The 26,251-nt window shown below is 43.9% G+C and overlaps 1 protein-coding gene across 1 annotated transcript in view; it reads left to right on the forward strand.

Annotated features, from left to right (window-relative positions):
- Positions 1-26,251, forward strand: part of LOC138497339 (cytosolic non-specific dipeptidase-like) — a 221,281-nt gene that overhangs the window by 18,623 nt on the left and 176,407 nt on the right. The gene's annotated exons all lie outside the window — the stretch shown is intronic.

Raw genomic sequence — 26,251 nt, forward strand, 5'->3', positions numbered from 1 at the left:
ATGGCCATGGACAATCAATGGGTGGGCTCGTAACCAAACACCCACGAGCTTTGGTTCTCTCCTGATATGCATTTTTCCCTGTTATCTAAAGCAATAGTTTCAGTTTATAAGTGGTGCAAGTGCCACCTAATACTAAATCTAATTAGATTAGAACATAACTCACGGAAGCAAAGAAAAGCTTGGGATATGATTTTTGTAGGGGCATCTTTGTAGATTAGTAAGAATCACAGCAGTCACACTTAAATCAACACTGATTTAAGAATATGACATCATCCTGAGCCTTTGTATGGCGTTTTGATGCTAACATTTAGACATTTCTCCTTGCATGTGCATGCCCACAATCTTTGGTAGTGCTTTGACTGTGGGGATTATATTTCTTATTAATATAACACCTATTATTCCAATTTGTATTATAGTGCTTAGAAGCAGGACACATATGTCATGCCACACTTATTATAAATGCAATAAAATTAATGTTAGATTTTGTATTGAAAAAGAACTGGAGGAAACGGGGGTCAGCAGACGGCGCGGGCACATATGATAAATGTTTCTTTTTATCTGCACTAAGTATATAGCTCAGTGAGTGAAATGCTCAACTGTGACCTGTGTCTGCCTGCACTTTTCAAGTTCAAATCTTGGCAGTTCCTCATTAGTCCTTCATCCTTCTAAGGGTGATAAAAATGAGTACCACTTCAATTGGTATTCATTCCACTGTTGTTTCAGCACTTAGAAGTGAGAGGGTTCAAGCATGAACTGATATGCATAAACATATGATATAATAACACCTTCTCGCAGCATTAGGGATACTCTAGATCACTGTAGCAACACAATGGAGTATTTCTCCATTCCCAAAATGATAGGCTATAGAAAGATATAAAACAGTCAAACTGATTCTATATAAGATACTCTTGAAGTGGAGCATCCAGTCTGCCTGCCCTAAATGGACAAACCCTACTCTCTACCTGTACCCTTGTGAAAGAAGCACATTATCCACTGAAAGCAAGCCAAAACGCACGTGAAATGAGGAAGGTTCCTGGCAGGGGGAATTATGGTGTAAATGTCAAACTGCAGCCTGCGTAGAATGCAATGTGCACACATAGTAACAAACACAGTTTCTGTTTGCAGCTGTAAGTGATTTCAGTCTGGCACACACCCAAGTCTCGCCCAGCATGTAGTACGCAACTGAAACCCTTATTAACTTTTATAAGTTCAATATTCTGAACGATGACCCACTCATATCACACCCTTCTCCTGAGACCCTCCCCTCGTCCCCCCTGGTCACACTGAACCAGGAATCGGGCTAGTTTGCAAAGGTAAATATTTATTTATGTATTTAAAATGTAATCACAATGTTTTAATAGGTAAACAACAATCACCAATGGGGAGGTTGAACACAGAATAATATCTTTAATACACTATGAATCAAGTAATGAGCACCAAAACATATGCAGCACAGAAAATAATACTTGTGTTGGTTTGGACAGATGGCACTGGTTCCCCCTGCCACACCCCTCACCCCCCCAACATGGCAATTAAATAGATGTGAAGAGAGAGCAGGTATTCAGGAATAGCATAAATCGGACAGAATATCAGTCCCATCTTCCCCCTTCAAACACAAGAGAACAACGGAATTGACTTTTCAGCTGTCGGGACGGCTTTTAAACTGTCTTTACAAATGACTGAGCAAAAACACCAAATGTGGTCAAAAGTGCTCATATATCGTTAAACATTCCTATGGGAGCTGCTATGAACAGTTGCACACAGTCATTGGAAATATCAGTCCAAGTTGAAAGCTAATTCACACGTGTAAAAACCTTTCAAAACTGTAATTCGCAGCAAACTTTTCCTTGCGCGATATTCAAGATAACCTGAGAATCGCACTGTTTTGCAATGCGGTTTTGGGTTCAATTGATAGCTATGGATGTAAGGTACAAGTAGGAGTTGAAATTTTGTTTCTTTCATGTAAAATAGGCGTGAGAATGGAAAACGCACTTTGAAAAGACAGATGGGTTGTTTACAATAGAGTATGACTATGAAAAAGAGAATGCCACAGAAGAATCTTAGTCACGTGATCAGCGTAACCCGCCCGCTGTGGATACTCTACTTCAGATGAGAAAAGAACTCAGCGCAAAAATAGTTCTAGCAAGACGATGGTTCTGAATTAGAGATGGGATAGGTTTAAGATGGGGATCATACAATGCAAATATATTAGGGTCACTTTTCTTAGTGTTAATACTCAGACTAAGTTATTAATTGGACCGTCCGTTCTGGTCAGGGATTGGGCAGGTCCACCGGCAAACAGGCACCTCTGGAGGGATTTGGGTCAGCGGCACGGTTCTGGTCAAGTTGGGACTGCACTGCAGACTGGATTTGGAAAGGCCCCTTCTGGTGACTGGACACGGTAGATAGCCAGATAAAAGTTTTCAGTGGGCAAGCCTAGTGGTAGCAGGCCAAGCTGAATTAAAATTAAGTCCCTTCAGGTTTGGGACCTTTGCAATTGGGTCAGGTTCGCAATAATTTTGCAATGCTAGAGTCTAGATTTGTCATGATGCCTACCCCTGGGAACCCAGACCAAGTCTAGCAACTCAAGAAGCAGGCATCAAGTTATCCCAAGCAACCCCAACAACCCCTGCTAGGGGCTATTTGGGTGCAGTCCTGGCGTCTATGGCGCCAGGCGCATATGGAGAGTCAGTCAAGGCGCCAGTCTCATAGATTAAAACTTACCTGATGCAGACCATGCTGCAAGAGCTCCAAGCCAAAAGAGGCTTGGAAGGGACTACTTTACCTAGGGACTATTATTTATTTATTTTTACTCGGGTGGGGCTGGGGAGGAATACTTACCTGGGACTACTTTGGAGGCTATTTAAACCACGACCGAAGAGCAGCACATGCTTCGTGGTGTTCTGCATCCAGCAGTGTAACGCTCACCGTGCCTGCAAGTCTGCATCCAGTCTTCTGCCACGCCCACCTCGAGTCTGGAGCTCCTAGAAAAAGGAGAAAGAAGGAGAAAAGGTTAGAACTAGAGCAATACCTTTGATCCTTACCTGAATTCCCGATCCATCGCGCCTTCGTGCTGGAAGAAAGAAGTTATTTTATGCGCGTCGCCTCGCTGCGCTGAACTCACCGGCCTTCGCAGCGTCTGCACATTCCCCCGCATCCTCCTGCATTTTCCTGCCGCACTCCGGCACCTAAGTGGAAGACAAGAACAGCAAGGTGAGCCAAGGGAATACACAGAGGCAATATTAGTTACCCTCATAGACTTACCTGATTTTACCTCCGGGGGTACTATTCCTCTTCATGGGTCGGCGCTGCTTCCACTCCATCTTCGCCGAACCCCGGCCCCTAAGGGGAAACAAAAGGACAGCGAGGTGAAACAAACGGACTAACAAGGGGAAACCTCCTCACCACAATAGACTTGCCTGATTTTACCGCAGGAGGCATTATTCCCTGAGACTTCATACTTTCTCTCAGCGCCTGAATAAGGGAGAAAGCAACAGGTTACATATTGACATTATTTTATCGAACTGTGTTGGATAATACAAATCCTTACCTGAATATTACCGGTTGCCACGAGGAACTCTTCGCTAGGATCAAGCTGCAACCTGCAAGGAATCGGACAAGGGAAGTCAGACATTTCAACTCTTACGAACTGCAAACATTACGGCGTCTTGCCGGGAATATGAGTCAATATTGTTCTGGAACTCACCAATTCCTTCAAGCCAGTGAAGCAACTGGTTATCTACGCGCCCCTGCGCTCCATGCAGGATGGAGAGCTCATCTTTCCAAACCATCAGGTGAGACTGTAAGAGGGGACATCAAAGGTGATCAGTGGGGAGAACAGCGGGAGTGGGGGTTGGGGGGGGGGGTTAACGCTCAACTCCACGGGTGGTTAATTCCTTTTCTCCATTTGCAGAAGAATATTCCTACGGGCCAAGCAAACAAAGCTAGGTGGGCCAGTCCAGTCTGTCATCTCGGAACTACGCATCACATTGGTGGAGACCGCAGCTGTCCAGATCAGAGCCCCTGTGGGAGCCAGGTGAGCGTAACAGGATTCTGCAAGGAAATCTGGAACTCTCAAAGAATTCTGGAGCCAGCTACAAAGTGAAAAGTTCTGGAATAGGGTGCTGTATGAGCATCTGGATGGGTTCTGGAAGCAGGGTGTTCTGGAAGCAGAGTGTGTGAGTAGAGTTCAGTAGCGTCCTTCCTATATATTCATTATAAATTTGATGGGATGGGCAGAACTTCAGAACACACCTCCCTATCTGTGAGTGGCTACAGGCGTGTACCTCATTTTGGTTGGCTGCTTAAACAGGGCTGTCCTTTTATGACAGGATTTGGGAACTCCCACCTGGATTTTTACTCAAAACATACTTTTGCACAAATGTACCTTTGTTCCATTATGTACCTTCACAAAATTAGACACATTTTTCACATTTGGTTGTCTACATTTACATCCCATTTCCATCTTTGTGAGAGCTGTATTGGTCCTTTTTATAGATTTTCATCAATTTTACCCAGAACACTTTGGATTCATTATTTCTAATTCGATACACCTCTGGGCGCTGATCAGTGGATTATGTACATACAATATTAAGCTTTCAACATTCATAGTTTTGCTACAATCAGTGTTTTAGTGTATCTTTGGTTCCTGATGTAGTAAACACTCCTACCACCTCTTCAACTGTCTAGCATGAATTCAGACTTATAAGTTTGTACTTTTCACTTGTCTACATATTTTGGCAGTCATGTTAAATGGCATAAAGTTCTCAGGCAAACGTTCAAAATCCAGTCCAGGTTTTTTCTCTTGCTTCCCAAAGTGAGCAGATGGCCGGTCCTTTCCTCCTGTCAGAGGCCAATTCTCAGCATGTCCTTTTGTTCTTTGATTAGTCAGCAGATGAATGTCTAATGCAAATCCTTTGAGTGGCTTGCTGGGATTATGCGTGACCCATTAACAGCCATTACTCTTCCTGTTCTCAAGAGTGTCAACAGGAGATGTCATTTTTCCCAGGGCAGGCCTTGTCTGATCAGAGTTCACATGTGGTTTGGCTTCAGACTGGGCTCTTTGACATTAAACTCTTTTCAATTCACATATAAAATATAAACACACTCTCCCTTCAATGATTCACTGGGAAAAATAACTGAATTTAGCACCAAAACAGCACTTTGAAGGTTGCCCTTGCTTAGGAAACTGTATTTAGGGGCATTTTCGGATTTAGTATTCTGTGGGCTTGTTTTCAGTGACATATGACAGATGCAAATCCTTTGACAGCAGTGATGCCTGCTTTTACCCCACGTTGCTGGTGTATTTGGCAGGGCGTGCAGCCTTATTGATGGGTTATGAACTCTGTGCAATTTTGCAAATGTTGTGCGCACAGGGTTGCCTCCATTCTTGGCATTTCCTTTCCCCATTGGAAAAGGGGCGCAGTGTGGCGCAGTGGCGTGGATAAAAATACTCCACACTGCATGTCCCCAGGCCAGGCCTCCTCCTGTTGCTCAGAGCAGGGAAGGGTAAAGGGGGTGAGGGCAGGTTTTATGGAATGGATCCACCCGGCCCTTACGAGAGACACAACTGCACCAGCAACAGCCACTACTGTACTCCAAAAACTAGAAATACTTCCAGAAAGCAGGTATGATCAGTCCCCACGCAACCAGCCTGGTAAGGTTACTCACATGGTGATAATGGTCCATGGCTCTGACCCAGAGGAAGGCTAGGGGTTCTGGGCATGAGCATCAAGAATTGCCAGTATCTGGAAATCGGCGTCTGGAGATCATAAAATGGGATAATAAGGGGATTCTGAATCCTGCCTCGTGTACAAGCTATTCAGTTAGAATAGGACTCTACTCTTTGTGGAGCCCACCTCCGAATTTGAAAAAAAAAAGCTTAATATCTTTTCTTAAGTGGTCATTGGTGGGTAAAAACCTCCCCTGGTGGCTTTCTTTCTTTGTTTTGCTATGCAGAGGCTAGTAAACCTGTCCAGTGATAATTTGTATTTTTAACATCCTCTCTATTGCTACATCTAGAATTTGCCACAGGATGAGGTCACACAGTGGAGTGGAAGGTATGCGCATAAGCCCTAAAGAAACATTAGTCCTCACAAACTGAAGGCTGACTTTTTTTTTGGAACATCTACAGGCAGGTTTTCACAGCTGTAGGTAAAGGAGCCGCAGCCATCGTTTTCAGATGCCTCACTCTCAGAAGGCTGCTTTGAAAATGCCCTCTGGGTCTGATGGTAAGGTTTGATTAAAGAGAGCTCAAAGAGTTCCCATGAGGCGTGTTGGGCGGGGAGATGCAGGAATGGGTGGGAATGGCCATAGAGATTAGCATGGCCATGGGTAGTTAACAGATGGGATCATAACCAAACACCTATGGACTGTTTGTCGCTACTCGTGTCATTCCTCTGTGTCCCTCCTCACGTGCCATTCTTCCCCATCTGTATTCTATTGCAATACTTTAGGCTTATAGGTGTCGCAAGCGACACCTAATGGCTCAAAATAAACAATGTCCTGTGCATTCAGCACTTTAGGAAGGGCATGGCAATTACTTGTTTAATGCATTTCTTTGTAATCAGCATGATCAGCCCGACTAAAAAGAAATGTCTTAAGTTATGATTTGATTTTGTATATTTATACCGCGCATACCCTTGAGGGGACCAAGCACAAATGCATCTAGGCGCAGGATGTTCTTCAGTGATTTATCTCAGTGTTGCAAGGGGGTGGTGAGCGACTCATAGATTCTGTAGTAACGAATAGGTATGTTTTTAGTTGTCTCCTGAAAATGATTAACAATTCAATGAGTCGAAGGTTCAGTGGAAGAGTATTCCACATTCGAGGGCCGAAGACTGAAAACCGTCGTTCACCTCAAGTAACTGGTCTAACCCTTGGAATCGGCAGGAGTCACTGATCCAGAGAGCCCAGCTGTCTGAGGTTGGTACAGCTGAATCTTAGCCCTCAGATAAACTGTTGCTGTCACATGGATACACCGAAATACCAGACACAGGACCTTAAAGAGAATCCTTTGAGTTACCGGAAGCCAGTGTAACTGTCTTCTAAACTGAGAGGTCGGGGGTTTTTCTGCTCAGTGAGAAAATGAATTTTGAGCTACTGGTAGACTCTTGATCTGAAATGTTTGCACCCCCAAGTAGGGCATTGCAATAATCCAACCTGGTGTTGGTTAGTGTTCCAACCACAGCCGAACCATCCTTTACTGCAATCAGGGGCATCGCTGGTTTTAGCAGCCTTGGTTGGAAATATACAGATTTCACCATCTGATTGACTTGTAGGTTGCAATTCTAACTGGGCTGCCAAATGCAGCCAAGGTTTTTTTTTTACAACCTCTACATACTTGGTGGCAGTGTCAAAAAAGAGATGGACACGGGACGATGTCAATCATGTTCCGTACCTTCCTCCTTTCGCCCAGTACTATGACCTCCTGTTTTCGCTGGATTTAACTGCAATTTATTTTCCAGCATCCATTCCTTGATCCTGGTAGAGCAGGATAAGTGTTTACGGTGTCATCCGCATACGAAGGGGATGACAAACTAAATTTCGATAGAATATTCAGCAAAATGCGAATGTAGATGTTAATGGAGCTGACAGTGAGGACCCTTGGGGTACCCCACACTTGACCAACACAGTTTCAGAGAGGCAGTCGCCCATTTTTACCTTCTGGGTACGATCTAGTAGAAAAGACACAAACCATCTCATGGCCTCCTCCGAGACACGTGCCCCTGATGACAGTCTGGTAATGAGAATGTCAAAGTCCACTGTATCGAAGGCCACCGACAGGTCCAGCATAATTAGCATGCTAACAATACCTGTCTTCGGCCGTCCCCAGCAGATCATCCCAGACCATCACCATGGCAGTCTCGGTTCCATGGGCCGCTCTAAAGCCTGACTGAAAGCAGTCAAGAATTTTATATTTGTCTGGAGTTAATTTGTCACTACCTTTTCTAGAATTTTTGCAGGCCATAACAAGCCGGCTATTGGACGATAGTTGGCCAAAACTTTATGGTCCAATGTTGGCTTTTTTAACAAGGGTGTAAAATGATGATTTTTTTTTTTAGCTGCAGGGGATTGCTGCCTTGCGATAGAGAGGCATTTATGAAGGAAGCCAAAGGTTTACTAAGAGCTGAGGCATGTTGTTTAGCCAAGTACGGCGGAATTGGGTCATAGGCATAGTTTGTAGGTTTTATTTTTTCCAAATAGTGAGAATTTCATCGGACCCAACACTGGAAAAGAAGAAACTAGGACCGAGTATGATATAGGATTGGAAATACTTAGATCAGCCTCCCTAGGTACTGAACATAAAGGCATATCTTTTTCTGATTTTAAATTGACTTTCTCCTGGAAAAAAGATTGAATTTGTTAGTCAAGGCGACCAAGGCTACAGATTGAGGGTTCACATTCTTAGAAATGGAAACATTTCTAATGACCAGAAACAGAGCCTTAGATTGATTCTCTGCTTGTTCAATTTGGCCAACAGTGATTTGGCCAACAACATTTCTTTTTTGTATGTGGCCAAAGCTGTCTTGACTGCTTAATGAGAAATTTCGTCTCTGGCTTGATACCAGATTTTTTTTCCTTGTTCCTATATAATTGTTTGACTTTTGAGATTCTCAGTATACCATTGGTTGTTCTTCCTATTTTCTTTAATAGCTTTTAGCGGGGCAATCAATTACAATTATTTTGCAGTCCCGACATCAAGTTGGAATAATCTGAGCAATCCATAGTGGATGGTATAGGTGGAAGACTCTGAACGAGATCATTGTCAGATATGTGGTCCAGATCCCTTTTCCTACCATGTAGTTGCACATTCAGGACAATATTTTGTAGCTTGGAATGACGGGTGGTTATAAAGAAAATGTTAAACAAGTAATTGCTAAGCCTTTTTGAGATGATGGGCACACATCATGGACATGCTGTTCTCGAAAAGGGCTGAGGTGAGATGGCACACAATTTCCGGGTGTGGGGGGGACTGAAGTCCAAATTGCCGGACCCTTTTGGGTGTATGTTGTTGGGTCTAGGTACATGTAATGTAATTGTCATTTGTATAGTGCCCTTTCCCATTGGTATGGTCTCAAAGCTCTGAGGAACACCCATCGGGGATCCAAGTCCAGATATGGGAAATTCATCAGAGTTTAGAATGCGTGTGTACATTTTAACCAGTCCGAAGGTAGGTAGGAGTGGCCAAGTCCCAGCTAGCTACCCATGTGGAGCTGGCGTGTGGATGGGTGCTGTGAGGTAGTCTGGAGAGGCTCTTTATGTACGCAGCTAGACCAAATTTCTGTCATGAGGGATAGCTGCATTCTTATGGCAGAGGTGTTGTGCGCTGTGTCTTGGAATAATGTATGATAGCAGGTGCGTGAGGGTGGGTGGCCGTGCCTTCGGCTATGTTTCATAAGCATGGAGTGTGATAAATACCAATGTGTCTGGGGTGGGTTCTTGGTTTCGTAGATGCAGCTGAATTTAGAAGGGGGTGAATTCGAAGTGCAGATAAATTCTACACAGTGGCAATAATCAAAAGCAGGTAAACATGACACAGTGGCTATACTAAATATACCATACTCGAAGATGCATCTAATTGTAACAGTGGTTATGCTAATTTTTCAGCTAAATATAACAGTGGCTATACTGCAGCTGCGTATAACACAGTGGCTACACACAAAGGCAGCTAGGTTTAAATGGAGGCAAGTTTTAAACAAGGTTAGGCAAACATCAAGGCACAGTTAAGTTCAACACAGAAGGCTGTACTCAAATTGCAGTTACATTTGATGCAGTGGCTATGCTCCAAAAATTGAACAGTGGCTATCCTCAGAAAGCAGCTGAATTCAACACAATAACTGTACACAAAATGCAGCTAAATGTAGCACAATGGAGAAATCAAGAGTGCAGCAAGAGATAAAACGGTGATAGTTCCGTTATATGCAAGGCAATATCAAGAAATCACAAACACAGCACTGGCTAAGCAAACTAATAAGATTGTCTCTTACCTGGAGGTTCCAGCAGACAGCATTAGAGGCTTGGCTGCGGCGCTGAGGGCAAACGGGCAAATAGACGATGGAGGTCCCCTAGGGAGGTGCCCTTAGCTCTGAGCCCTTTGCCAGCTGCTCGGACAAGACTTTCCCCGGGGCTGTGCTTATAAAATGGAGAGTGGGAGAAGGGGGGGGGAAAGACCGAAACGAAGGACTAGACCACAAAGGCAGTGGCCCCAAGATGCAATCCATCCCAAAACGGATTGGAAATCACACTAAACCACAGGTAAATCCGTCCACAAGGACACCAAACAGACTGTAAACTCCATACCAGGTGCTTGCTGTACAGGATTATTACTTTTATTCGAATTTGTTTAGCGCACAGCAGCCCGGAGGCATCGTGGCGCTGGTTACAGAACATTCTTTTTTTTTTCTTATTTACAGTTCGTTTTTTTTTATTTTTTATTTACAGTTACATTGAACATATGCATTTTTACTATACAGGGCCAGAGATGGGAAGAAGTGAAAGATAGGGATTAGTTGAAGAGGGTGGTTTTGTGTTTTCCGGAAAGCGAGGAGGGATTTTTCAGCTCTGATGTCAGCAGGTAAAGAATTCCATAGCTTGGGTGCTATGTGAGGGAAGCCTAACCCTCCAGCTCTAGCTTTGTTTGTGTAGGCGGTGTGTAGTTTGTTGGCGTAGTGAGCCCTGACGGGTCACGTGGAGGTGGATTTGGTTATAGTCTCGGATAAGTATGAGGGTGCTGTGCAGGAGAGGCATTTGTGAGTGAGGATTTTTAATGTGATGCGTTCTTTAACTGGGAGCCAGTGCGCTTTTTGTCTGGAATGGGTGATGTGGTCTCTTTTTGCGATGATGTGTGCTACTTAGTGGATTGTTCTGTGTGATTTGGAGTCGGTTAACGTTCTTCGCAGATGTACCCGTTAGGAGGGCATTACAGTAGTCCAATTTGGCACCGATGGTTGCTCTACTAGCTATGGATAGACAGTTGGGTTTGGAGAGGTATGGCTTTATTGCATTTATAAGTTTGGTGATATAAGCTGAGGCAGAGGAAATGGCGCTGACCTGTTTTGTCATGGATAGGGTAGAGTCTTTGAACTCCTAGGGTCTTCAGAGGTAGACACGGGGATGATGGTTTTATCAATGATGAAGTTGGAGTATAATTTGTCGATTTGGCTAGAGTTGTTTTTTGACCTACTATGAGGATTTTGGCCTTACCCCATTGAGGCAGATGGCAGCCATCCAATCCTGGATGGTGGAATAGATTGTGTTGAGTGCTTCGGCGTCTTTGTGGTATACTCCAGAGAGTAGTAGGAGTACCTGGGTATCGTCAGCATAGTTGATGTATGCGATGCCCAGGGCGTCAAGTTTGTTGAAGAGGCTTTGTAAACGAGTCGTATAGAGTGGGCGCTGGGCGCTGTGCAAGAGCCCTGTGGGACTCAACAGTGGATGGTGGTGGGGCTCAATGGCAATGTCGGAGAAGACCTTCATGGCCCTACCCTCCAGGAAGGAGGTGAACCAGAGCGCTGCTTCTTTGGAGAAGTTTGCTGATTGGGTGAGGTGTGCGGTGAGAGTTTTGTGGTCCATCAGATCGAACGCAGCCGAGAGGTCTAGGAGTAGCAGGAGGGCTGGTTTTCCTTTATCCATGATTTGTGTGATCTGTTTTATCAACTAGGGCAGTTTCCGTGCCGTGTCCTTTGCGGAAGCCAGATTGTCTAGTTCCGAGGATGGAGTGGGCTTCAAGGAATTGTTGGATTTGGCTTTGGGCAGCTTTGTCCAGGATCTTGAGGAGAAAGGGCACAGTGGTTATTGGGCGGTAGTTGTAGGTTGGGTGGGGTCCAGTGTGGGCTATTTGAGAAGGGGGCGGACCCATGCCTCTTTGAGGCTAGCGGGAATAATGCCAGTTCTGAAAAAGGCATTGATGAAGGCAGTCATTAGGGGAGTAAGGCTGTCAGCGCATTCCTTGATGAGCTTCGGAGGACAAATGTCCCCTTTACATTTTGAGGGTTTTAAGTTTTTAAGGATGTTATTGACTTTTAGTTCCGAGGTGTCTCTAAAGGAGAAGAGAGGCTTTTTGGGAGGAAGAGTGGATTGCGGCTGATTGACCCTTGTATTATAGGGTAATGCATTGTAGTGGTCTGGAGAAGGTTAATTTTATTAAGCATGGCCGCTTGAATACTAGTGCACCAGGCTACCTCTTTGATCTCATCGGGGGAGGTAGTGGGAGAAGTAAGTTCCTTGAATATGGTAAAGATTTCCTTGGATTGTGAGTTTGCATTAGTGATTCGAGTGTTAAAGGCGTTAGCTTTAGCTTTGATGATGGCATCTTTATATTGGTGGGAGCAGTTCTTGGTGATATCGCATGGGTTGGTTTGCCAATTTTTTTAATACCTCGCTCTTTTGCAAGAGCGCATGGATTGTAGTTCTTCTGTGAACCAGGAGTTTGAGTGAAGAGTCTTTTTTTTCTTTTTTGTTTTCTAACGGCACTATGGCATTGATCACATTGGAGTGAGTATCTTTGTATATATCCTCTAGGATGTTGGGGTCATCCGAGAAAGGGTGGGCAAGTGCTGGGATGTTAAGGTACGGCATAGATTGTCTACAATTAGTTTTTTGGAGGTTCTAGCTTGTGAGGGAGGAGCGGGTGAAGGTTTTTTAGAGCTCGATGTGATGGACAAGGTGAATTCAATATAGTTGTGGTCAGTCCATGGTAGTGCTGTCTTGGAAGTGACAGTGGTGAGGCAGTTCTGGTCTGCGACCCAGTCGAGGGTGCAGCCTTTGTTGTGTGTAAGGATGGTGATTCTTTGTGAGAATCCTAGGTCATAATTTCTTTGGCAAGGTTGGCAGCAGCTTTGTCCTTGGGGTCGTTAAGTCCTAGGTTCAGGTCTCCAAGAAGGAGTCTTTGTAGATCCTTTGATGTTGTTGCTAAATAGGTGGGTGAGGTGTCCCTGGAAGTTTGATGGGAGGCCAGGGGGGGGGGGGCAATATAACGTGTGCATATTGATGGTGCTATTTGGGGACAGTGAGCTTTACAGGGAGCATGCCAGAGTTGCTCTGCCATGGTTGGCTAATGGATCTGAGGGAGAGAGTTTCTTTGAATTTGAGGGTGGCTACTCCTCCTATGCAGGTATCTCTGTCTTGTCTGAGAATGGTGTAGCCTTCTGGGAGTACAAGGGCGATGGCAGGGCCGGATGCCTCATGCAGCCATGTTTCAGTGGTGGCTAGTAGGTCAATGTTGTTGGCTAAGAGATAATTTATTTCTAGGGCGTGCGCGGTAAGTGATCTAACGTTCAGGAGGGCACATTTGAGGTGAGGAGGCGTTGTGGTTGTGGTTGTAGTGTGGATGCTAGATGTGTGGGAGGTATTGGGTGTGTTGATGTGGCGGGGTGTTTGGATGGGCCTGGATGTGGGAGTGGGAGTGAGAGGGTGTTTGAGGTGTGGAGTGTATTTGTGTGTGAACCTGGAACCTAGGTGGAGATTTCGAAAGGTGGATCATGGGGGATGGCATTCGGGTTCTGATGTAAGAGTACATGCTCGAAGTCTGGTGCGTCTGCTGGTGGAAGAGGTGGAGTTATGCATAGGAAGTGTGCTGGTTGCGTGTGAGCAACGGTGCTCTTGGGTTGTGGTGTAGGAGGGAGGTGTGGTGGATATAGGGGGGGTGTATGGGCGGTGTAGTGCCGTGGGGCTGTGCAGGTGTGGATGGAGTGGGTTGCAGTAGTATACAGTATATTGTGAGAGAGTGTGAGGGCGTAGACTATGGTGGCAGCAAGAAGCTTGTATAGACGCCTTCTAGTGAGCTGCATGGTGTGTGCATTTATTTTCTTTTATCTGTATCCGCAATAACTGTTCCGTTTCATCTTGAGTCACGCGCTGTTCCTTTATGGTACACAGGGTGTTCATTTTCGTAAAAAGAATCACTTTGGAAGCACGGTGAACCGAAAGGCTGTTCCATCAACTAGGCACTAGTCCAGCCTAAAGGTTGATATGTTGCTTCTAGCCACTAGTACAGCGTAGGGGCATGTGGGCCCTAGGCGATCGTCCTATAATATGGTGATTGTGCTCCAGTTGTTGACACGAAGCTGCAGGTGTCTGCTGAAGAATCCATCCGCCGGTGTCTCAAACAGATGGCAGTGGCAGAATGGGATCAAATGCCTGTTATGAAAACAAAAAAAGTTATAATTAGTCTCGCTAGCCGAACTTAATTAATATTACTCATTTTATTTATTACGGCCGATCAGAAACTATTTGCTTGCAAGGATAATTCAATGGAGTATGTTCGTCTCTAAAATCAATGCCAAAAGTAACGAGATAAATCGAGATAAAATGATAAACGACAGTCTACATGCGTGAGGAATGATATGATATATGATATGGCATTTGTAACGCGCCTATACTCAAGTGTTTCTAGGCGTGACGAGGCAGGTGGGGAACAAGGGCAGACAGACAACGATCCTACTAGGCCAGGTGTCTTTCTGATCGCGCATGGGGAAGGGCTGTACATGGTTAGTTGAATACAAATTAAATAATGGGGCCAGCTGGTGGCAAGTGCAAGGTAAATGCCGGGAGAAGGGGCTGAAGGATACAGAGACAATCCCGTAGTGCAGGTAGGCAGTGCAGGGAAAAGTGGCTTGGCCAAGGACCGCGATCGGTGAGACCAGTGGACCTGCATGGCCATGTGCCCACTACGAACACGTTTTACTTGCTTTTCCTAGCTCTTCATTCATTCATTTATTCATGCATCCATTCAGTAAATCTTCATTCCGGTATAAAAGCGTGTAAAGATTTACTTACATTATATTTGAAATTTCCATTGTGTCTTGACAACGATTGTTCGTATACTAAACTAAAATGAAACTCTGTCTAGTTTCTGAATTTTCTGCCTTATCGTCTCTTACGTTATTGCGCACTCCCTTCAAATGTAGTTCTTTCGGCATGGTCCCTGTCTCACGGTCAAAAAACAATAGACCCTTATACTTCCAGTGCGACTTGTGGGCCTCATCTGGGCGCTGTCCTTCGCATTCTTTATTTGCAACATCACGTAGTATAGGCATCTGTGAGAACTTGAAGTTTAGAATCCGTTTATGTAGTGCGTCTCAATGTGCAAATGCGAACTGGCTTCTCTCCCAAATGCCACGGCCCGCTTGGCTGGCGCGTTCCAAGTGCCCCAATTTTGTCCCCGTTATCTGCGAGCTTTGCAGCCCAAATTGAGACGTTTAATTTTTGGCGGAAGGCCAGGGAAAGTATAAAGTACCACAGGAGTTGAGTTAAAAGTGAGATTTATTGTTTGTTTGTTTTATTATTTGCAATACGCAAGCCTCCCCTCCGTTAACAGTGCGCAGCATTTACATTTACATGAGATGAGACATGAGAAAAATATATACATACACATATGTGAGGTGAAAAGAGAGAATTCAAAGATGACACCCAGCTTGTTCGCCACCCATGATGGTGAAGGTAGGGGTTAGGTTTACAGGTACACTGTACAAAACATTTATTTACAAAAAGACAATCGTATTGCAATTATTTAAACCGGGATTTGTACTTCAATCAGCTGTGCTTCGGGTGGGCATGGCACAGTCGCAATGTTCGGTTGCAATGGATCACTGCTCTGCACAGAAACGTCCAAAATTCCATATCTGTGCTTCTCTAACACAGCAACAATAAGGCCTTTCACAAAGTCGAACTGCATTTCATCATAGACTGGTTTGATCACCCATTGCTTACTTCGTTTTGAAAACACCTTAGTGTAGTGAGGCATCCTTACTTTACCCCTAGTCCTAGATTGTTCACGTCCGACATTGCTGTTCTGGGCCAAGACCGCTAGTAGAGTGCGATGTTTCATGCCCCGAAAGCTAAAATGCAAGCGCTTTGGCCTGTACTTTAGGCACATATTGTGGAACACCTCCAAATCTCCTGTGTGACAGAATTCTGTCAGTCCTCTCAAATCACTTGATTGTTTTCGACAAAACTATCTTCTCAATGGCTTTGTGTGTCGGTGAAGATGGAATCAACCACTTCTTCTTCCGTGCCTCCTCTGGGGACAAAGGGCCATGTTCACATTGGTGGAAATGTTCATTTGCTGTCTAGCGGTGAACGTTGGTACAGTGGTGCATCAGTGACCGCCATTTTTCAAAGTAGTATTTCCACTGACCCCTCACGAGCTCCACCAAAGATGGTTGGTGATAGAATGTGACCACTGCAAAATACTTTCAAAACCTTTTTTTTTTTTTTTTTTTCCCTGCAGCCGAGATTTTCTTATTGATTGATTTAGCAAGATGCCATACGTCAAATTGATGTTTAATATGTGGGAACTGCTCTCTCATTGTCTTGGCAATTGAAACGTGTCTATCCGTGGCTATGAGGTCGATGTGCATTCCCCTTGATTGTAGATATTCCACTGATTTTATAAATGCTAGTTTCTCCATGGCCACTGACGATGTACGTTGTGTTACCTGCACGACCACCGAACTCACAATTTTCTTACTATCCATGCCTGAAAGTGGTAGGTGCAGTACTTGGCAGCAAATCCAGGGCTGTCACACTGTCCATCGCCGGCTAGCCTGAATCGTTTGCCTTAGAATGTACTTGCTAGAGACAATTGTTCAATTTTCCAAGCATCACTAATGGCCGGAAACAGATAATCACGTTGGTATATGTAGTACAGCGCTTTAGAAATGAAATGGAGTCCCACAAACTGAAAGAAAGCCTCTAACTTTCTAAAACTGGAGCCACTAAAAAGTGATGCAGCCGCACACAGTAGATTGCCTGCTGGCAGTTTCCCCATCATCGGTTGTGCAGACCATGAGAACCTATGATTTAATCTACATGCGGCATTTATTTTGACGTTACTGCCTTTTATTTGATGAGTCACATTAATCAATGGCTTCCCACATACTTTCCCTCTAATGGAATGCACACATTTCAGCATACTTATAATTTCCATCAAACAACTGTCGAATACAATGTATTTGCTCTCTTTCATTAGACTGTCATCTTGCGTCAACGTTGTTTCGGCCTGTGACGTTGTGGAGATTTCAACACATTGGAAAGTAAATCGCTGATATCAAGTTCTGATGCGTCTATGGATGCTGCGGATGGTTCATTCTCTGTCATTTCGACATCTATTACTTCAACATTGATGGGAGAACACAACAATGTCGACAGGTTTTTTGGTGGCAAATATTTGGCGGGTGTAGATTGTGTAAATTGATCTGCAACTACTTCAGAGCTATCTTCAATACATTCAATAACATCTTCTTGTGGTGGTGCGGTCGCACTGTAGCTATGGTCCAATGCAACTTTGCTGTAGTCTCCAAACACAGTTAATTCATGTTCTGGCCATTGGACATGAGCATCTCGAGCCTGAACACGCCTCGCCTCAATTAATAGTTCCTCCATAGTGTACACGGTCTGGCAAGCCACATCTCTCATTCACTTCACTGTCTGTGTGTGTATAGTTCTGACACCCACGGGTAACTGGAGGAGAGATTGGAAAAGGGATGTTCAGTTTAAACACAAGATGGAGTGTAGTAGAATTGACTGGAAAAAAACATAAAATAGTCCCCAGCACAAACATTTTTTTTAAAGTTATGAACTGTTTGTAACTTTTTTTTTTGTTTTTTTTTCTTTGCAACTTTTTTGACTCGACCTTCAACATCTGCACGCTGTAGCTCCGATTCGTTTCCGCATGTCCTCCCTTCCTCTTGTGCTGCAACGACTATATTTTCTGTATCCGCATAGACAGACCGGAATGAGGCTCCATCGTCTCCCTGAAACATAGTACTTTCATTACTATGTATCAAAATATTGTTAGCATAAAACACACGTGAGGACGAACACACAGGTACATCTCAATAGCCAAACACGATTTAAACATTGTGTGCAACAATCAAACGACAAGTATTCGACCAGTGATGATCTATTTCGATGGAACTGTCAGTATCCATACCTCTGGCTCTGCATGGACTGCCATGAATGGTTGTATTGGAGAGGAGGCATCCGCATCTCCCTGAAACACAGTACTTGCATTAGTATGCTTTTCAATATTGGAAACACAACACACACTTGGGGTCGACGGCACAGGTACATATAAAGAGATAACCACAAATGATGCATTGTCCAAAAGAATCAAGGAAAATCCAAATATGATCACATTTCATCGACTTATTTCAACGATTCCTTTACATCTGCATCATCTAAATGAGATGTTGTGGTGGAAGCTTCGTCGTCTCCCTGAAACACAGCACTTGCGTTAATAGGGAAGGAAGTATAGCAAATGGAATCACATTATATGATCACGCATGATGGAGCTGTCATTATCCATACCTCGTGCTGCTGAAGAATATCTATGGATGTTGCAAATGTAGTGCGCACTTCCGAAAGCTGTTGCGCCTATTCGTATACGCATGGTCCCGCTTCCACTTCCCCTGGAATTACTTGAATGTCAGGCTCTGCATCTAGTGCAGGGGTTGACGTTCCATCAACTGCCTGAAACATAGTACTTGCATTAGTAAGGATTACAATATTAAAAACATAACACACACTTGGGGTCGACCGCACAGGTACATATCAATGGCTAACCACGAATGAAACATTGTGTAGAACAATCAAACAACAAGAATTCCAGCTATGATGATGACGCTCGATGGAGCTGTCAGTATCCATACCGCCAGCTGTTGAGCATCTAGAAATGTTGTAGATGTGGCAGACGCTTCAGCATCTCCCTGAAAGACAGTACTTGCATTAGTATGGATAACACTAATTATAACTGAAAACAAACACCAGTGGACGATAACTAAGGTGTATATCAATTGGAAAGCACTAACCAAACATTCAGTAAAATGATTACACAATAAAATAAAAATATTACTTGACATGCATAAAACAGGTCTGTAGCGGATTAGCCTAGTAAGATTACCTGATACGCGTTAGAAGTGGTTGATAACTGCGACCACGTCAAGGATGTAGAATGTTCTTGCTTCAGATTCAAGAGATAGTCAAGAAGTTGTGAAGGTAAATTAATGATTGATAATGAAATGCCAATATTAAAAATAGCCATGTAAGGTGACAGAATACTTGTAAAATGCTCAATACAGCACAGTTCCCTGTTCATATATATATATATATATATATATATATATATATATATATATATATATATATATTGCGTTTGTGGGTTATGAAATCGAAAAAGAATATATTGGTAAATGTCATTATTCAAAAAAACTATACACTCATATCAATATCGAATAGAAGACCTACAATATCAATTAATCCGTTCGGATACCTACACACTACCGCAAGGCCTAAAGCTAAATCCGGACACTTGACTCACCGGTGGCGGAATGTGGACGAATAGAGTGGGAATAGCGTTTTCGAGCAATTTCCGTGTCGTTCGCCGTTTATTCTTCTTTGTTACCCAAGATGTTGTGTACATGTCCAAGGAAAAGTGCCGGCTGCAGATGCGGTATCGATCACCCCTCTTGTCCTAAGACTTGTTGGACTCTACTTTCCAGCTCATCCAGTGGATATCCGCAATGTCTGACCCATTCTCTTATTCGATCAACAGTTTTCGGGAATACATGCATTGTAGTGCCTTCAGATTTAGCATGGGTCTTCGAAGGGCAACCGCTAATCGAACAGGCAGGCATTGTTGATCTGAAAAGTAAATATTGACATTATTATACAATCTTCAAGAATAAAGATTTGATACAAAAGTAAATGAATCATACAGTGATCAATGCAAGGTTTGTTTTGGTCGCAGGAACTATACCAGTTCATTATGTGCGGCTTGGTATTTGCATAAGTTGCAGAAATGTATAAATGATGTGACTAAAAACTGAACATGTGACTCATCCCTTGGATGTTCTGTATTGCACGAGAAGGAAACATGCTTACATTATAGACTGGACCCCCGAAGGGTGCAATTCGATGACAACAGACACAGATGAAAATAAATGGATCTATTGATGGCATAGCAATGGAAACTCAAGTCAATGGCAATGAGACCAATGAACCTAGCACTATTGTGTACTCAACTCGCAAATGGATAGAAATTTAAAAATCTGCGAAATATGACTAGGAATCATGGCCTTACCTTGACCAACAAACAGTTGGATTCAACAAGCAGAGCAGTATGTTGCAGGAGAATAGGTGGGTGGCCACAGGTAGCACACTGATGGGTTTGCTCTAAGCGGTCACAGAAGTTCACGGATAGCACGACGACGAGCAGATTAGGGTAGATCTCAGTGGTTGCCAGGTAACACGTTCAGGAGTTGACTTGCAAAGCACAAAGATGTTCTCATGAGACATATCAAGTGGTTTATAAAGTATTAGAAACAGGGGTGTGTTTGTGAAAGAATGACGTATGTATGTCGTGGTTTTAGGGGGGCGGCCTGCTTCAAGGGCAGGCCTGGCTGGAGACACGGGGTCTGAGGAGGCCATGTGACCGGTGGCCCCTTGGCATGGGACACCTTTTGAAGTGTACATGTAGTTTGGCACCTTGGCTTTTCGCGCCCCTGACAGCCCCCCATGCCAGCGTGCATCCAATGGCGCGAACCGCCTTTGATGGAGGGGGGTGGGCTGGATGGGCCTGGGGCGTGCAGATAAGGCACAGGAAGACTGCTGAATGGAGACACACTTATGTGGATTGCAGGGGGGCGGCCTGCTTCAAGGGGAGGCCTGGCTGGAGACACAGGGTCTGAGGAGGCCATGTGACCGATGGCCCCTTGGCGTGGGACACCTTTTGAAGTGTACATGTAGTTTGGCACCTTGGCCTTTTGCGCCCCTGACAGCCCCCCATGCCAGCGCACATCCACTGGCGCGAACCGCCTTTATATCAGTATATCGTTGCTTATCAATAACAAATGCCACCTACCGGAGATTCTTGTGAGCACAGACCCACACTTCAACCGGTGTATTATAGTGGTCAAGACCCTAAGGCCTGTATAATCCAATGGTAATTGTTAGTATAGACATGTGTGACTTTTATAGAGACATAACCCACTGAAAGACTTTGAACAAGTGTTATTTAGTGCATGCATTATCGAGAATATGTTGTTAGCTTAGATAGATAGTGACCACCCTGCTTCACAGCGACCAGACCTTCACCCATTCGGAGCACAGATGTCTGACATCCATCCTTGAATGGAGACACACTTGATTCATTTAAAAAATCGAGACATCCGTTGTTAAAATATATGTGGTGTTTTATTTTGTATCTCATTTTCATGACACAAAAATACAAGACTTTAAAGATTATACAGGTCAGGTTGCAGCACAGCGAGAGAAAATCCCCTGTACTGACCGCTGTCACTCAGGAACGTTTCTCTAATGGCACGAACGGCACAGGCGGGTATCACTCTTCGAACGCGGTGTCCAAGCCTCCCGTGGAGCCACCATGTAAAGGAATGATAGGCCACCAGCCTGTACCACCTGTGAAAAGGAATGAAACAAACTGTTTTTAAATGACCAAGATAAGTTTAATAAACGTTTGTTGTCAATGACAATTCTTGTAACTAATGGCATTCTGCACGGACAAATGCTATCTAGACAATGCACACTATTGAACGACTTACATGCGTTACAATGATATGTAGATGTAATTTTGGATATAGTAGAAGAACATGAAATAGGAGTGGCATGACAAGCGGAGTATACTTACTCGGATTACGAGGACAAACAGTTGCGCACGCGAAGTTCGTGCATGAGCACCATCATTATTCTCAACACGGCCCGTGTGAGGCAGGCTGCCCTGAAGTCTGGCAGCTCGGTGATGCATTGCGGTCATGGCTTGCCTTCCGAAATGTAGGCCAGGCATCCCGAGTTTTCTCAGCAGCAGCAGCAGTTCTCGTCCTCAGTTGGCATTAGCTCGCACCGATTGCATGTGCACCAGGTGGAGACGCCGTCCATTCGACTAGGCCCAGGCTCTTCATCTGTTGATTTGTCCTGCCAACTGCCGTCCGAATCCCCATCGTTTTCGCGTGCTTCCCTTTCCAGTAGTTCCTCCTGGGTATACTCGGGCTCGTACATGTAGGGCATTATTGTAGCCATTGTCTGGTAAACAAACTAAAATAATTTACCGAGATGGTACAGGTGTTCACATGGCTACAAGCGGCGAAGGTAGCTGACCAGAGCGCTGAAACGAGTCACAGAATACTCAAAGTAACACAGAGAGAGGAATGGAATCGAAAATCTGCTGCTGTGTGTTGTGAAACGGTCTGTTTATACTTATTGAGGAAAGAGGCATCCTGCCAATTCCATGGCGACACGTCATTAGCTGAAGCGCAGCGAATGTTGACACAAGACGTGCTTTGGCGTTGGGAAATGGGCGGTACGAGTCTGCTGATGACAGGCTCAGGGGCGGGGGAATTGATTTAGTGCCGCAAAAGCAGGTCAGCCAGGGCGATCGGGGAAAAGATATGATTATCAGAAAATGGCGGCTCCCTGGTGCTTGTTTTCGCGTGCGTTTAATGGACGAAAACTCTGGTAAGGTCCATAGGAAAGTTTTCTAAAATCGAGCCACTTGGGCTTAAAAAAACATGGCCGACCCGCAGGGACAATAATTTTTTTTTACTAGACCATGCCTTTAACTAACATATTTGATAATTTGCTTTAAAAGTGACCGTTCTGTTTGGTGCTTATGATCAAGCATAATAGAAGCAAATATCCTAATGGCAATGGCATACCGAATTCCTAGGCATTTACTCCAGGACACTGATTCACAAAGAAGTCACTCAGAGAAAGTCTGACTTACTCCTGGGTGTAAGTCAACTCATAGTAATTTCTCTCTAAATCAAGAAACCCATTCCAGGTTAAAGCCAGTTGGTAGGACGTTCATTCATCAACAGTGTTTTTTTTCGATGGGTTGTGTGCTGAAATGTATTTTTGCAACAAAAAAAAAACTCCTCGCACAATATAGGGGTTGTGGGTAAGGATAAGGGGTTGGGAATAGTGTACAATTAATAGGAGAGGGAGCGCATGGGGGAGGGAACCCACACAAATAAATTTAAAAAAAATGTTCAATGTGTTTGGAAAAAATAATTTGCCAAAAAAACCCATCGAAAAAAAACACTGTCTTTGAATGAACATAGAACCTGCCAGTTACTTAAAGTAACGTCTTTAGGTACCAATTATCCCTCTCCAGGTTCATGTCAGATTTACTTCTGTGTGAATCAAACAGCCCACTCCAGTTTGAAGTGAGAGCTACTCAGTGACTTTTTTGTGAGTCAGCCGCCATGTGTTTACCTCTGATGCTCTGCTGTAATTAGAGGGGTTTTAATGCCCTGTAAGCAGAACACGCTATTATCGCTGCAGGTAGATCACATGTAAAACACATTAGATGTGGTGTATGAATATTTTATGAAATAATGTGGCGAGAAGATGTGATTCTCCCTCACATAGTCCATGCCTGCTGTTTGTTTTGACATATGTCTGTCAGGCTGCTTTCTGAGCTCCAGAAGCATAAGACTTAAGCTGTGATGTATGCCTCTATGTGCAACTTGCATTGCTGGCTCTCTCTACCGCACCCATTAATACTAGCTCTGAGTTGTTGGTTATCGTTTCGAATTTAAAGATTACTGGTCTCCAACCTTTGCTCTCCAGATGTTTTGGCCTACACTCCCTTCAGCCCTACCCACTATATTCAATGGCGATGGATAATGGGCGTTTTAGTCCTTATCTGTATAGACACAGGTTGCAGACCCATGTCTTAGGTATTACTGACATTTCATGATCCTCCTAGGGAGATGGTCTTGAAACGGTGGGAATGGCTTGCCCCTTTAGTGCCCAGGGGAGGTCCGGAGAGAGGGCACCAGGCTCTTTTGAAAAGGAAGGAAGGGGTTGGAGTACTTTAGTAGAAAATTAAAGCAATTTAGGATTAAAGCAATTTAGGATTAGGCTTCTCCCCACCAACATTATTTCACTCAAAAGTGGGCAGTTTCGTAACCCTAGGTCTGCCTGACCACTAACACATTCTGCACTAAGAAATTGTTGGTTTATAGTGATAAAATCGAAAAATAAAATCTCTAAAAAAAAAAGGGCAAAAAAGAAAAGTCGCATTTTTTTTATGCCTTTTTTTAATTCGAAATGGGGGGGGGTTCCCCCCCACCCCCGTTTTTTTTATTTTTTTAATCCCGGACCCCAAAATAAATATATAATTAAAGAGTAATTCAACTTTTTTTTTTTTTGGAGATTTTATTTTCGACCTTATTGTCATTCGAGATTTTTTTTTCGAGATTTTGACCGACCACCTAAATTGTTATCAGGAAGGAAAGATGCTCTAAATTAAGATGCCCCAGCTAACATGATACAATGAGTTTTGGGGGGAGAGCCTTTCATTGCCACATATATTTCATGCTATGTTATGTTATGTTAATTGATTTTATAAAGCGCACGCACCCTGAAGCATCTTGGCGCTAAAGTAAACCAGGAGGATTTAAGAACTAGCTGACAGCGAAAACAATATTTGAAACAAGTAGGTTTTTAACAGCTGACGAAAAACAAGATATTTTGTGGCCCTTAGTGAGACCAGCAGAGAGTTCCACAATTTAGCGCCCGCCACAGAGAAAGAGTGCCCCACCCCACCCCCTCGAACGGATAGTGAGGAATCGCAAGAAGGCAAGCGCCCTTAGGCCGGAGTTTGCGAGAGGGCACATAGAGACATCATTTTTCATGGAGATATTCTGCACCAGAGCCATAAAAAGCCTGATGCACTATCACCAGCGATTTTACATCGAACCCGCTGGAGAACCGGGAGCCAGTGCAGTGATCGAAGAATGGAGGAGATATGGGCACCACATGGGGTACCAGTACAAATACATGCAGCATAGTTTTGAAGAAGCTCTAAAGATGGAGGATCTACAGAGGTTGGGCCCGAAAAAGGTAGTTGCAGTAATCCAGCTGACTTAGAAGTAAAGAGGTTGTAACCAGAGGCCTCAGTCAGAGAGGAAGAAATGGCCAAAACTTGCGAAGCACTCGAAGTTGGAAAAATCCTGTTTTACAGATGGCCCCAACTTGACCATCCATCGACAAAGAAGCAGAAAAAATTACTCCCACATTTTGTTACCTCCGAAACCGAGGAGGGACATGGACTTACCAACCCACACTTTTGTCAATATTTTTTTAAACCGAACATTCCAGTTCTTTTACTGCAAAATGCAAGGTTGGGTGACCCTCCCTCTCACCCTTAAACCCTGTACCCCCATATATATATAGCTTCTCCTAACTTACCATCAGCATTTTGCCACAAAAAATATGTTGGGGGGGAAAATTAGTAAAAAAAGAATCGTTGAAGTGTAGGTGGGCAGGAGCAGGGTAACCATGTTACTTCAACATTTTCAGATTTTTTTTTTTAACCAACATTCTCACAAATAAAAATAAAAAAATCATTAGATGAACCAAGATCTTCTCTGTTTATTTCGGCAGTCTTTAGCTTCAGGAGATTACATACCTTGACATCCTAAGTAGGAAATAAAATAGGTTACTAAACCACAGTCCCCATGCTAACACTAATATCTTACCAGACCACTGACCTGATTCTTCTAGGCAAATATCGGAGCAATTCTTCCCCCTCATGTCACTGTAATATGCAGGGAAAGAGTTTGGGGCCATGTAAGCCCCGTTTTAAAATCAAAACAAAAGTTGATATTGGACAAACTAACATTATGCTTAGATGGTAGTTTTATTAGGTTTTAAAGTCCCAAGGCTTCCTCACCAGATGACAGTCGCACAATAAATGAGCAACAAAGAGCTGGACATTGCTTTTATTTAGAAAGAGAAAAAAGACTAGGGATTCTCCAGCTTTTACTCCATTGCCTGCAGACAGGAGTTCACACGGCTGCTGTCTGGTGGTAAAAACAATGCACTGAACTAGGGTGACCAGATATTTAAGACAAAAAAAACGGGATGGCCAACAACATAAAAGGATTACACCAATCCCCTCCCTTCTTCATCCGCCCACTTACCACTTCACCCCCATTAAAAAAAAAAAAAAAAAGATCCACCTCCAATCCCTCAAGCCCACAGAATCTGCATATATATCATGTGTGTGGTATTGTTCTATTTCTTTACAATACTGCAAGCTGTAAATACCACTTGCAGCACTATACTCGTGATAAAGGGCCTCATTACAAGTCTGCCGGTCCGGAATTACGGGTGCAGGGTCAACGCACCGGCACCCATTCTGGACTGGCAGACTACAACTGTGCCTGCTGGGGCCTCTGTGCTGGTGCTTCCGAGTGCCCACTCTATTGAACTCCACGGAAAT

This window comes from Ambystoma mexicanum, chromosome 5q (genome assembly GCF_040938575.1).
Source record: "Ambystoma mexicanum isolate Mex_15411 chromosome 5q, UKY_AmexF1_1, whole genome shotgun sequence".
NCBI lineage: Eukaryota > Metazoa > Chordata > Amphibia > Caudata > Ambystomatidae > Ambystoma > Ambystoma mexicanum.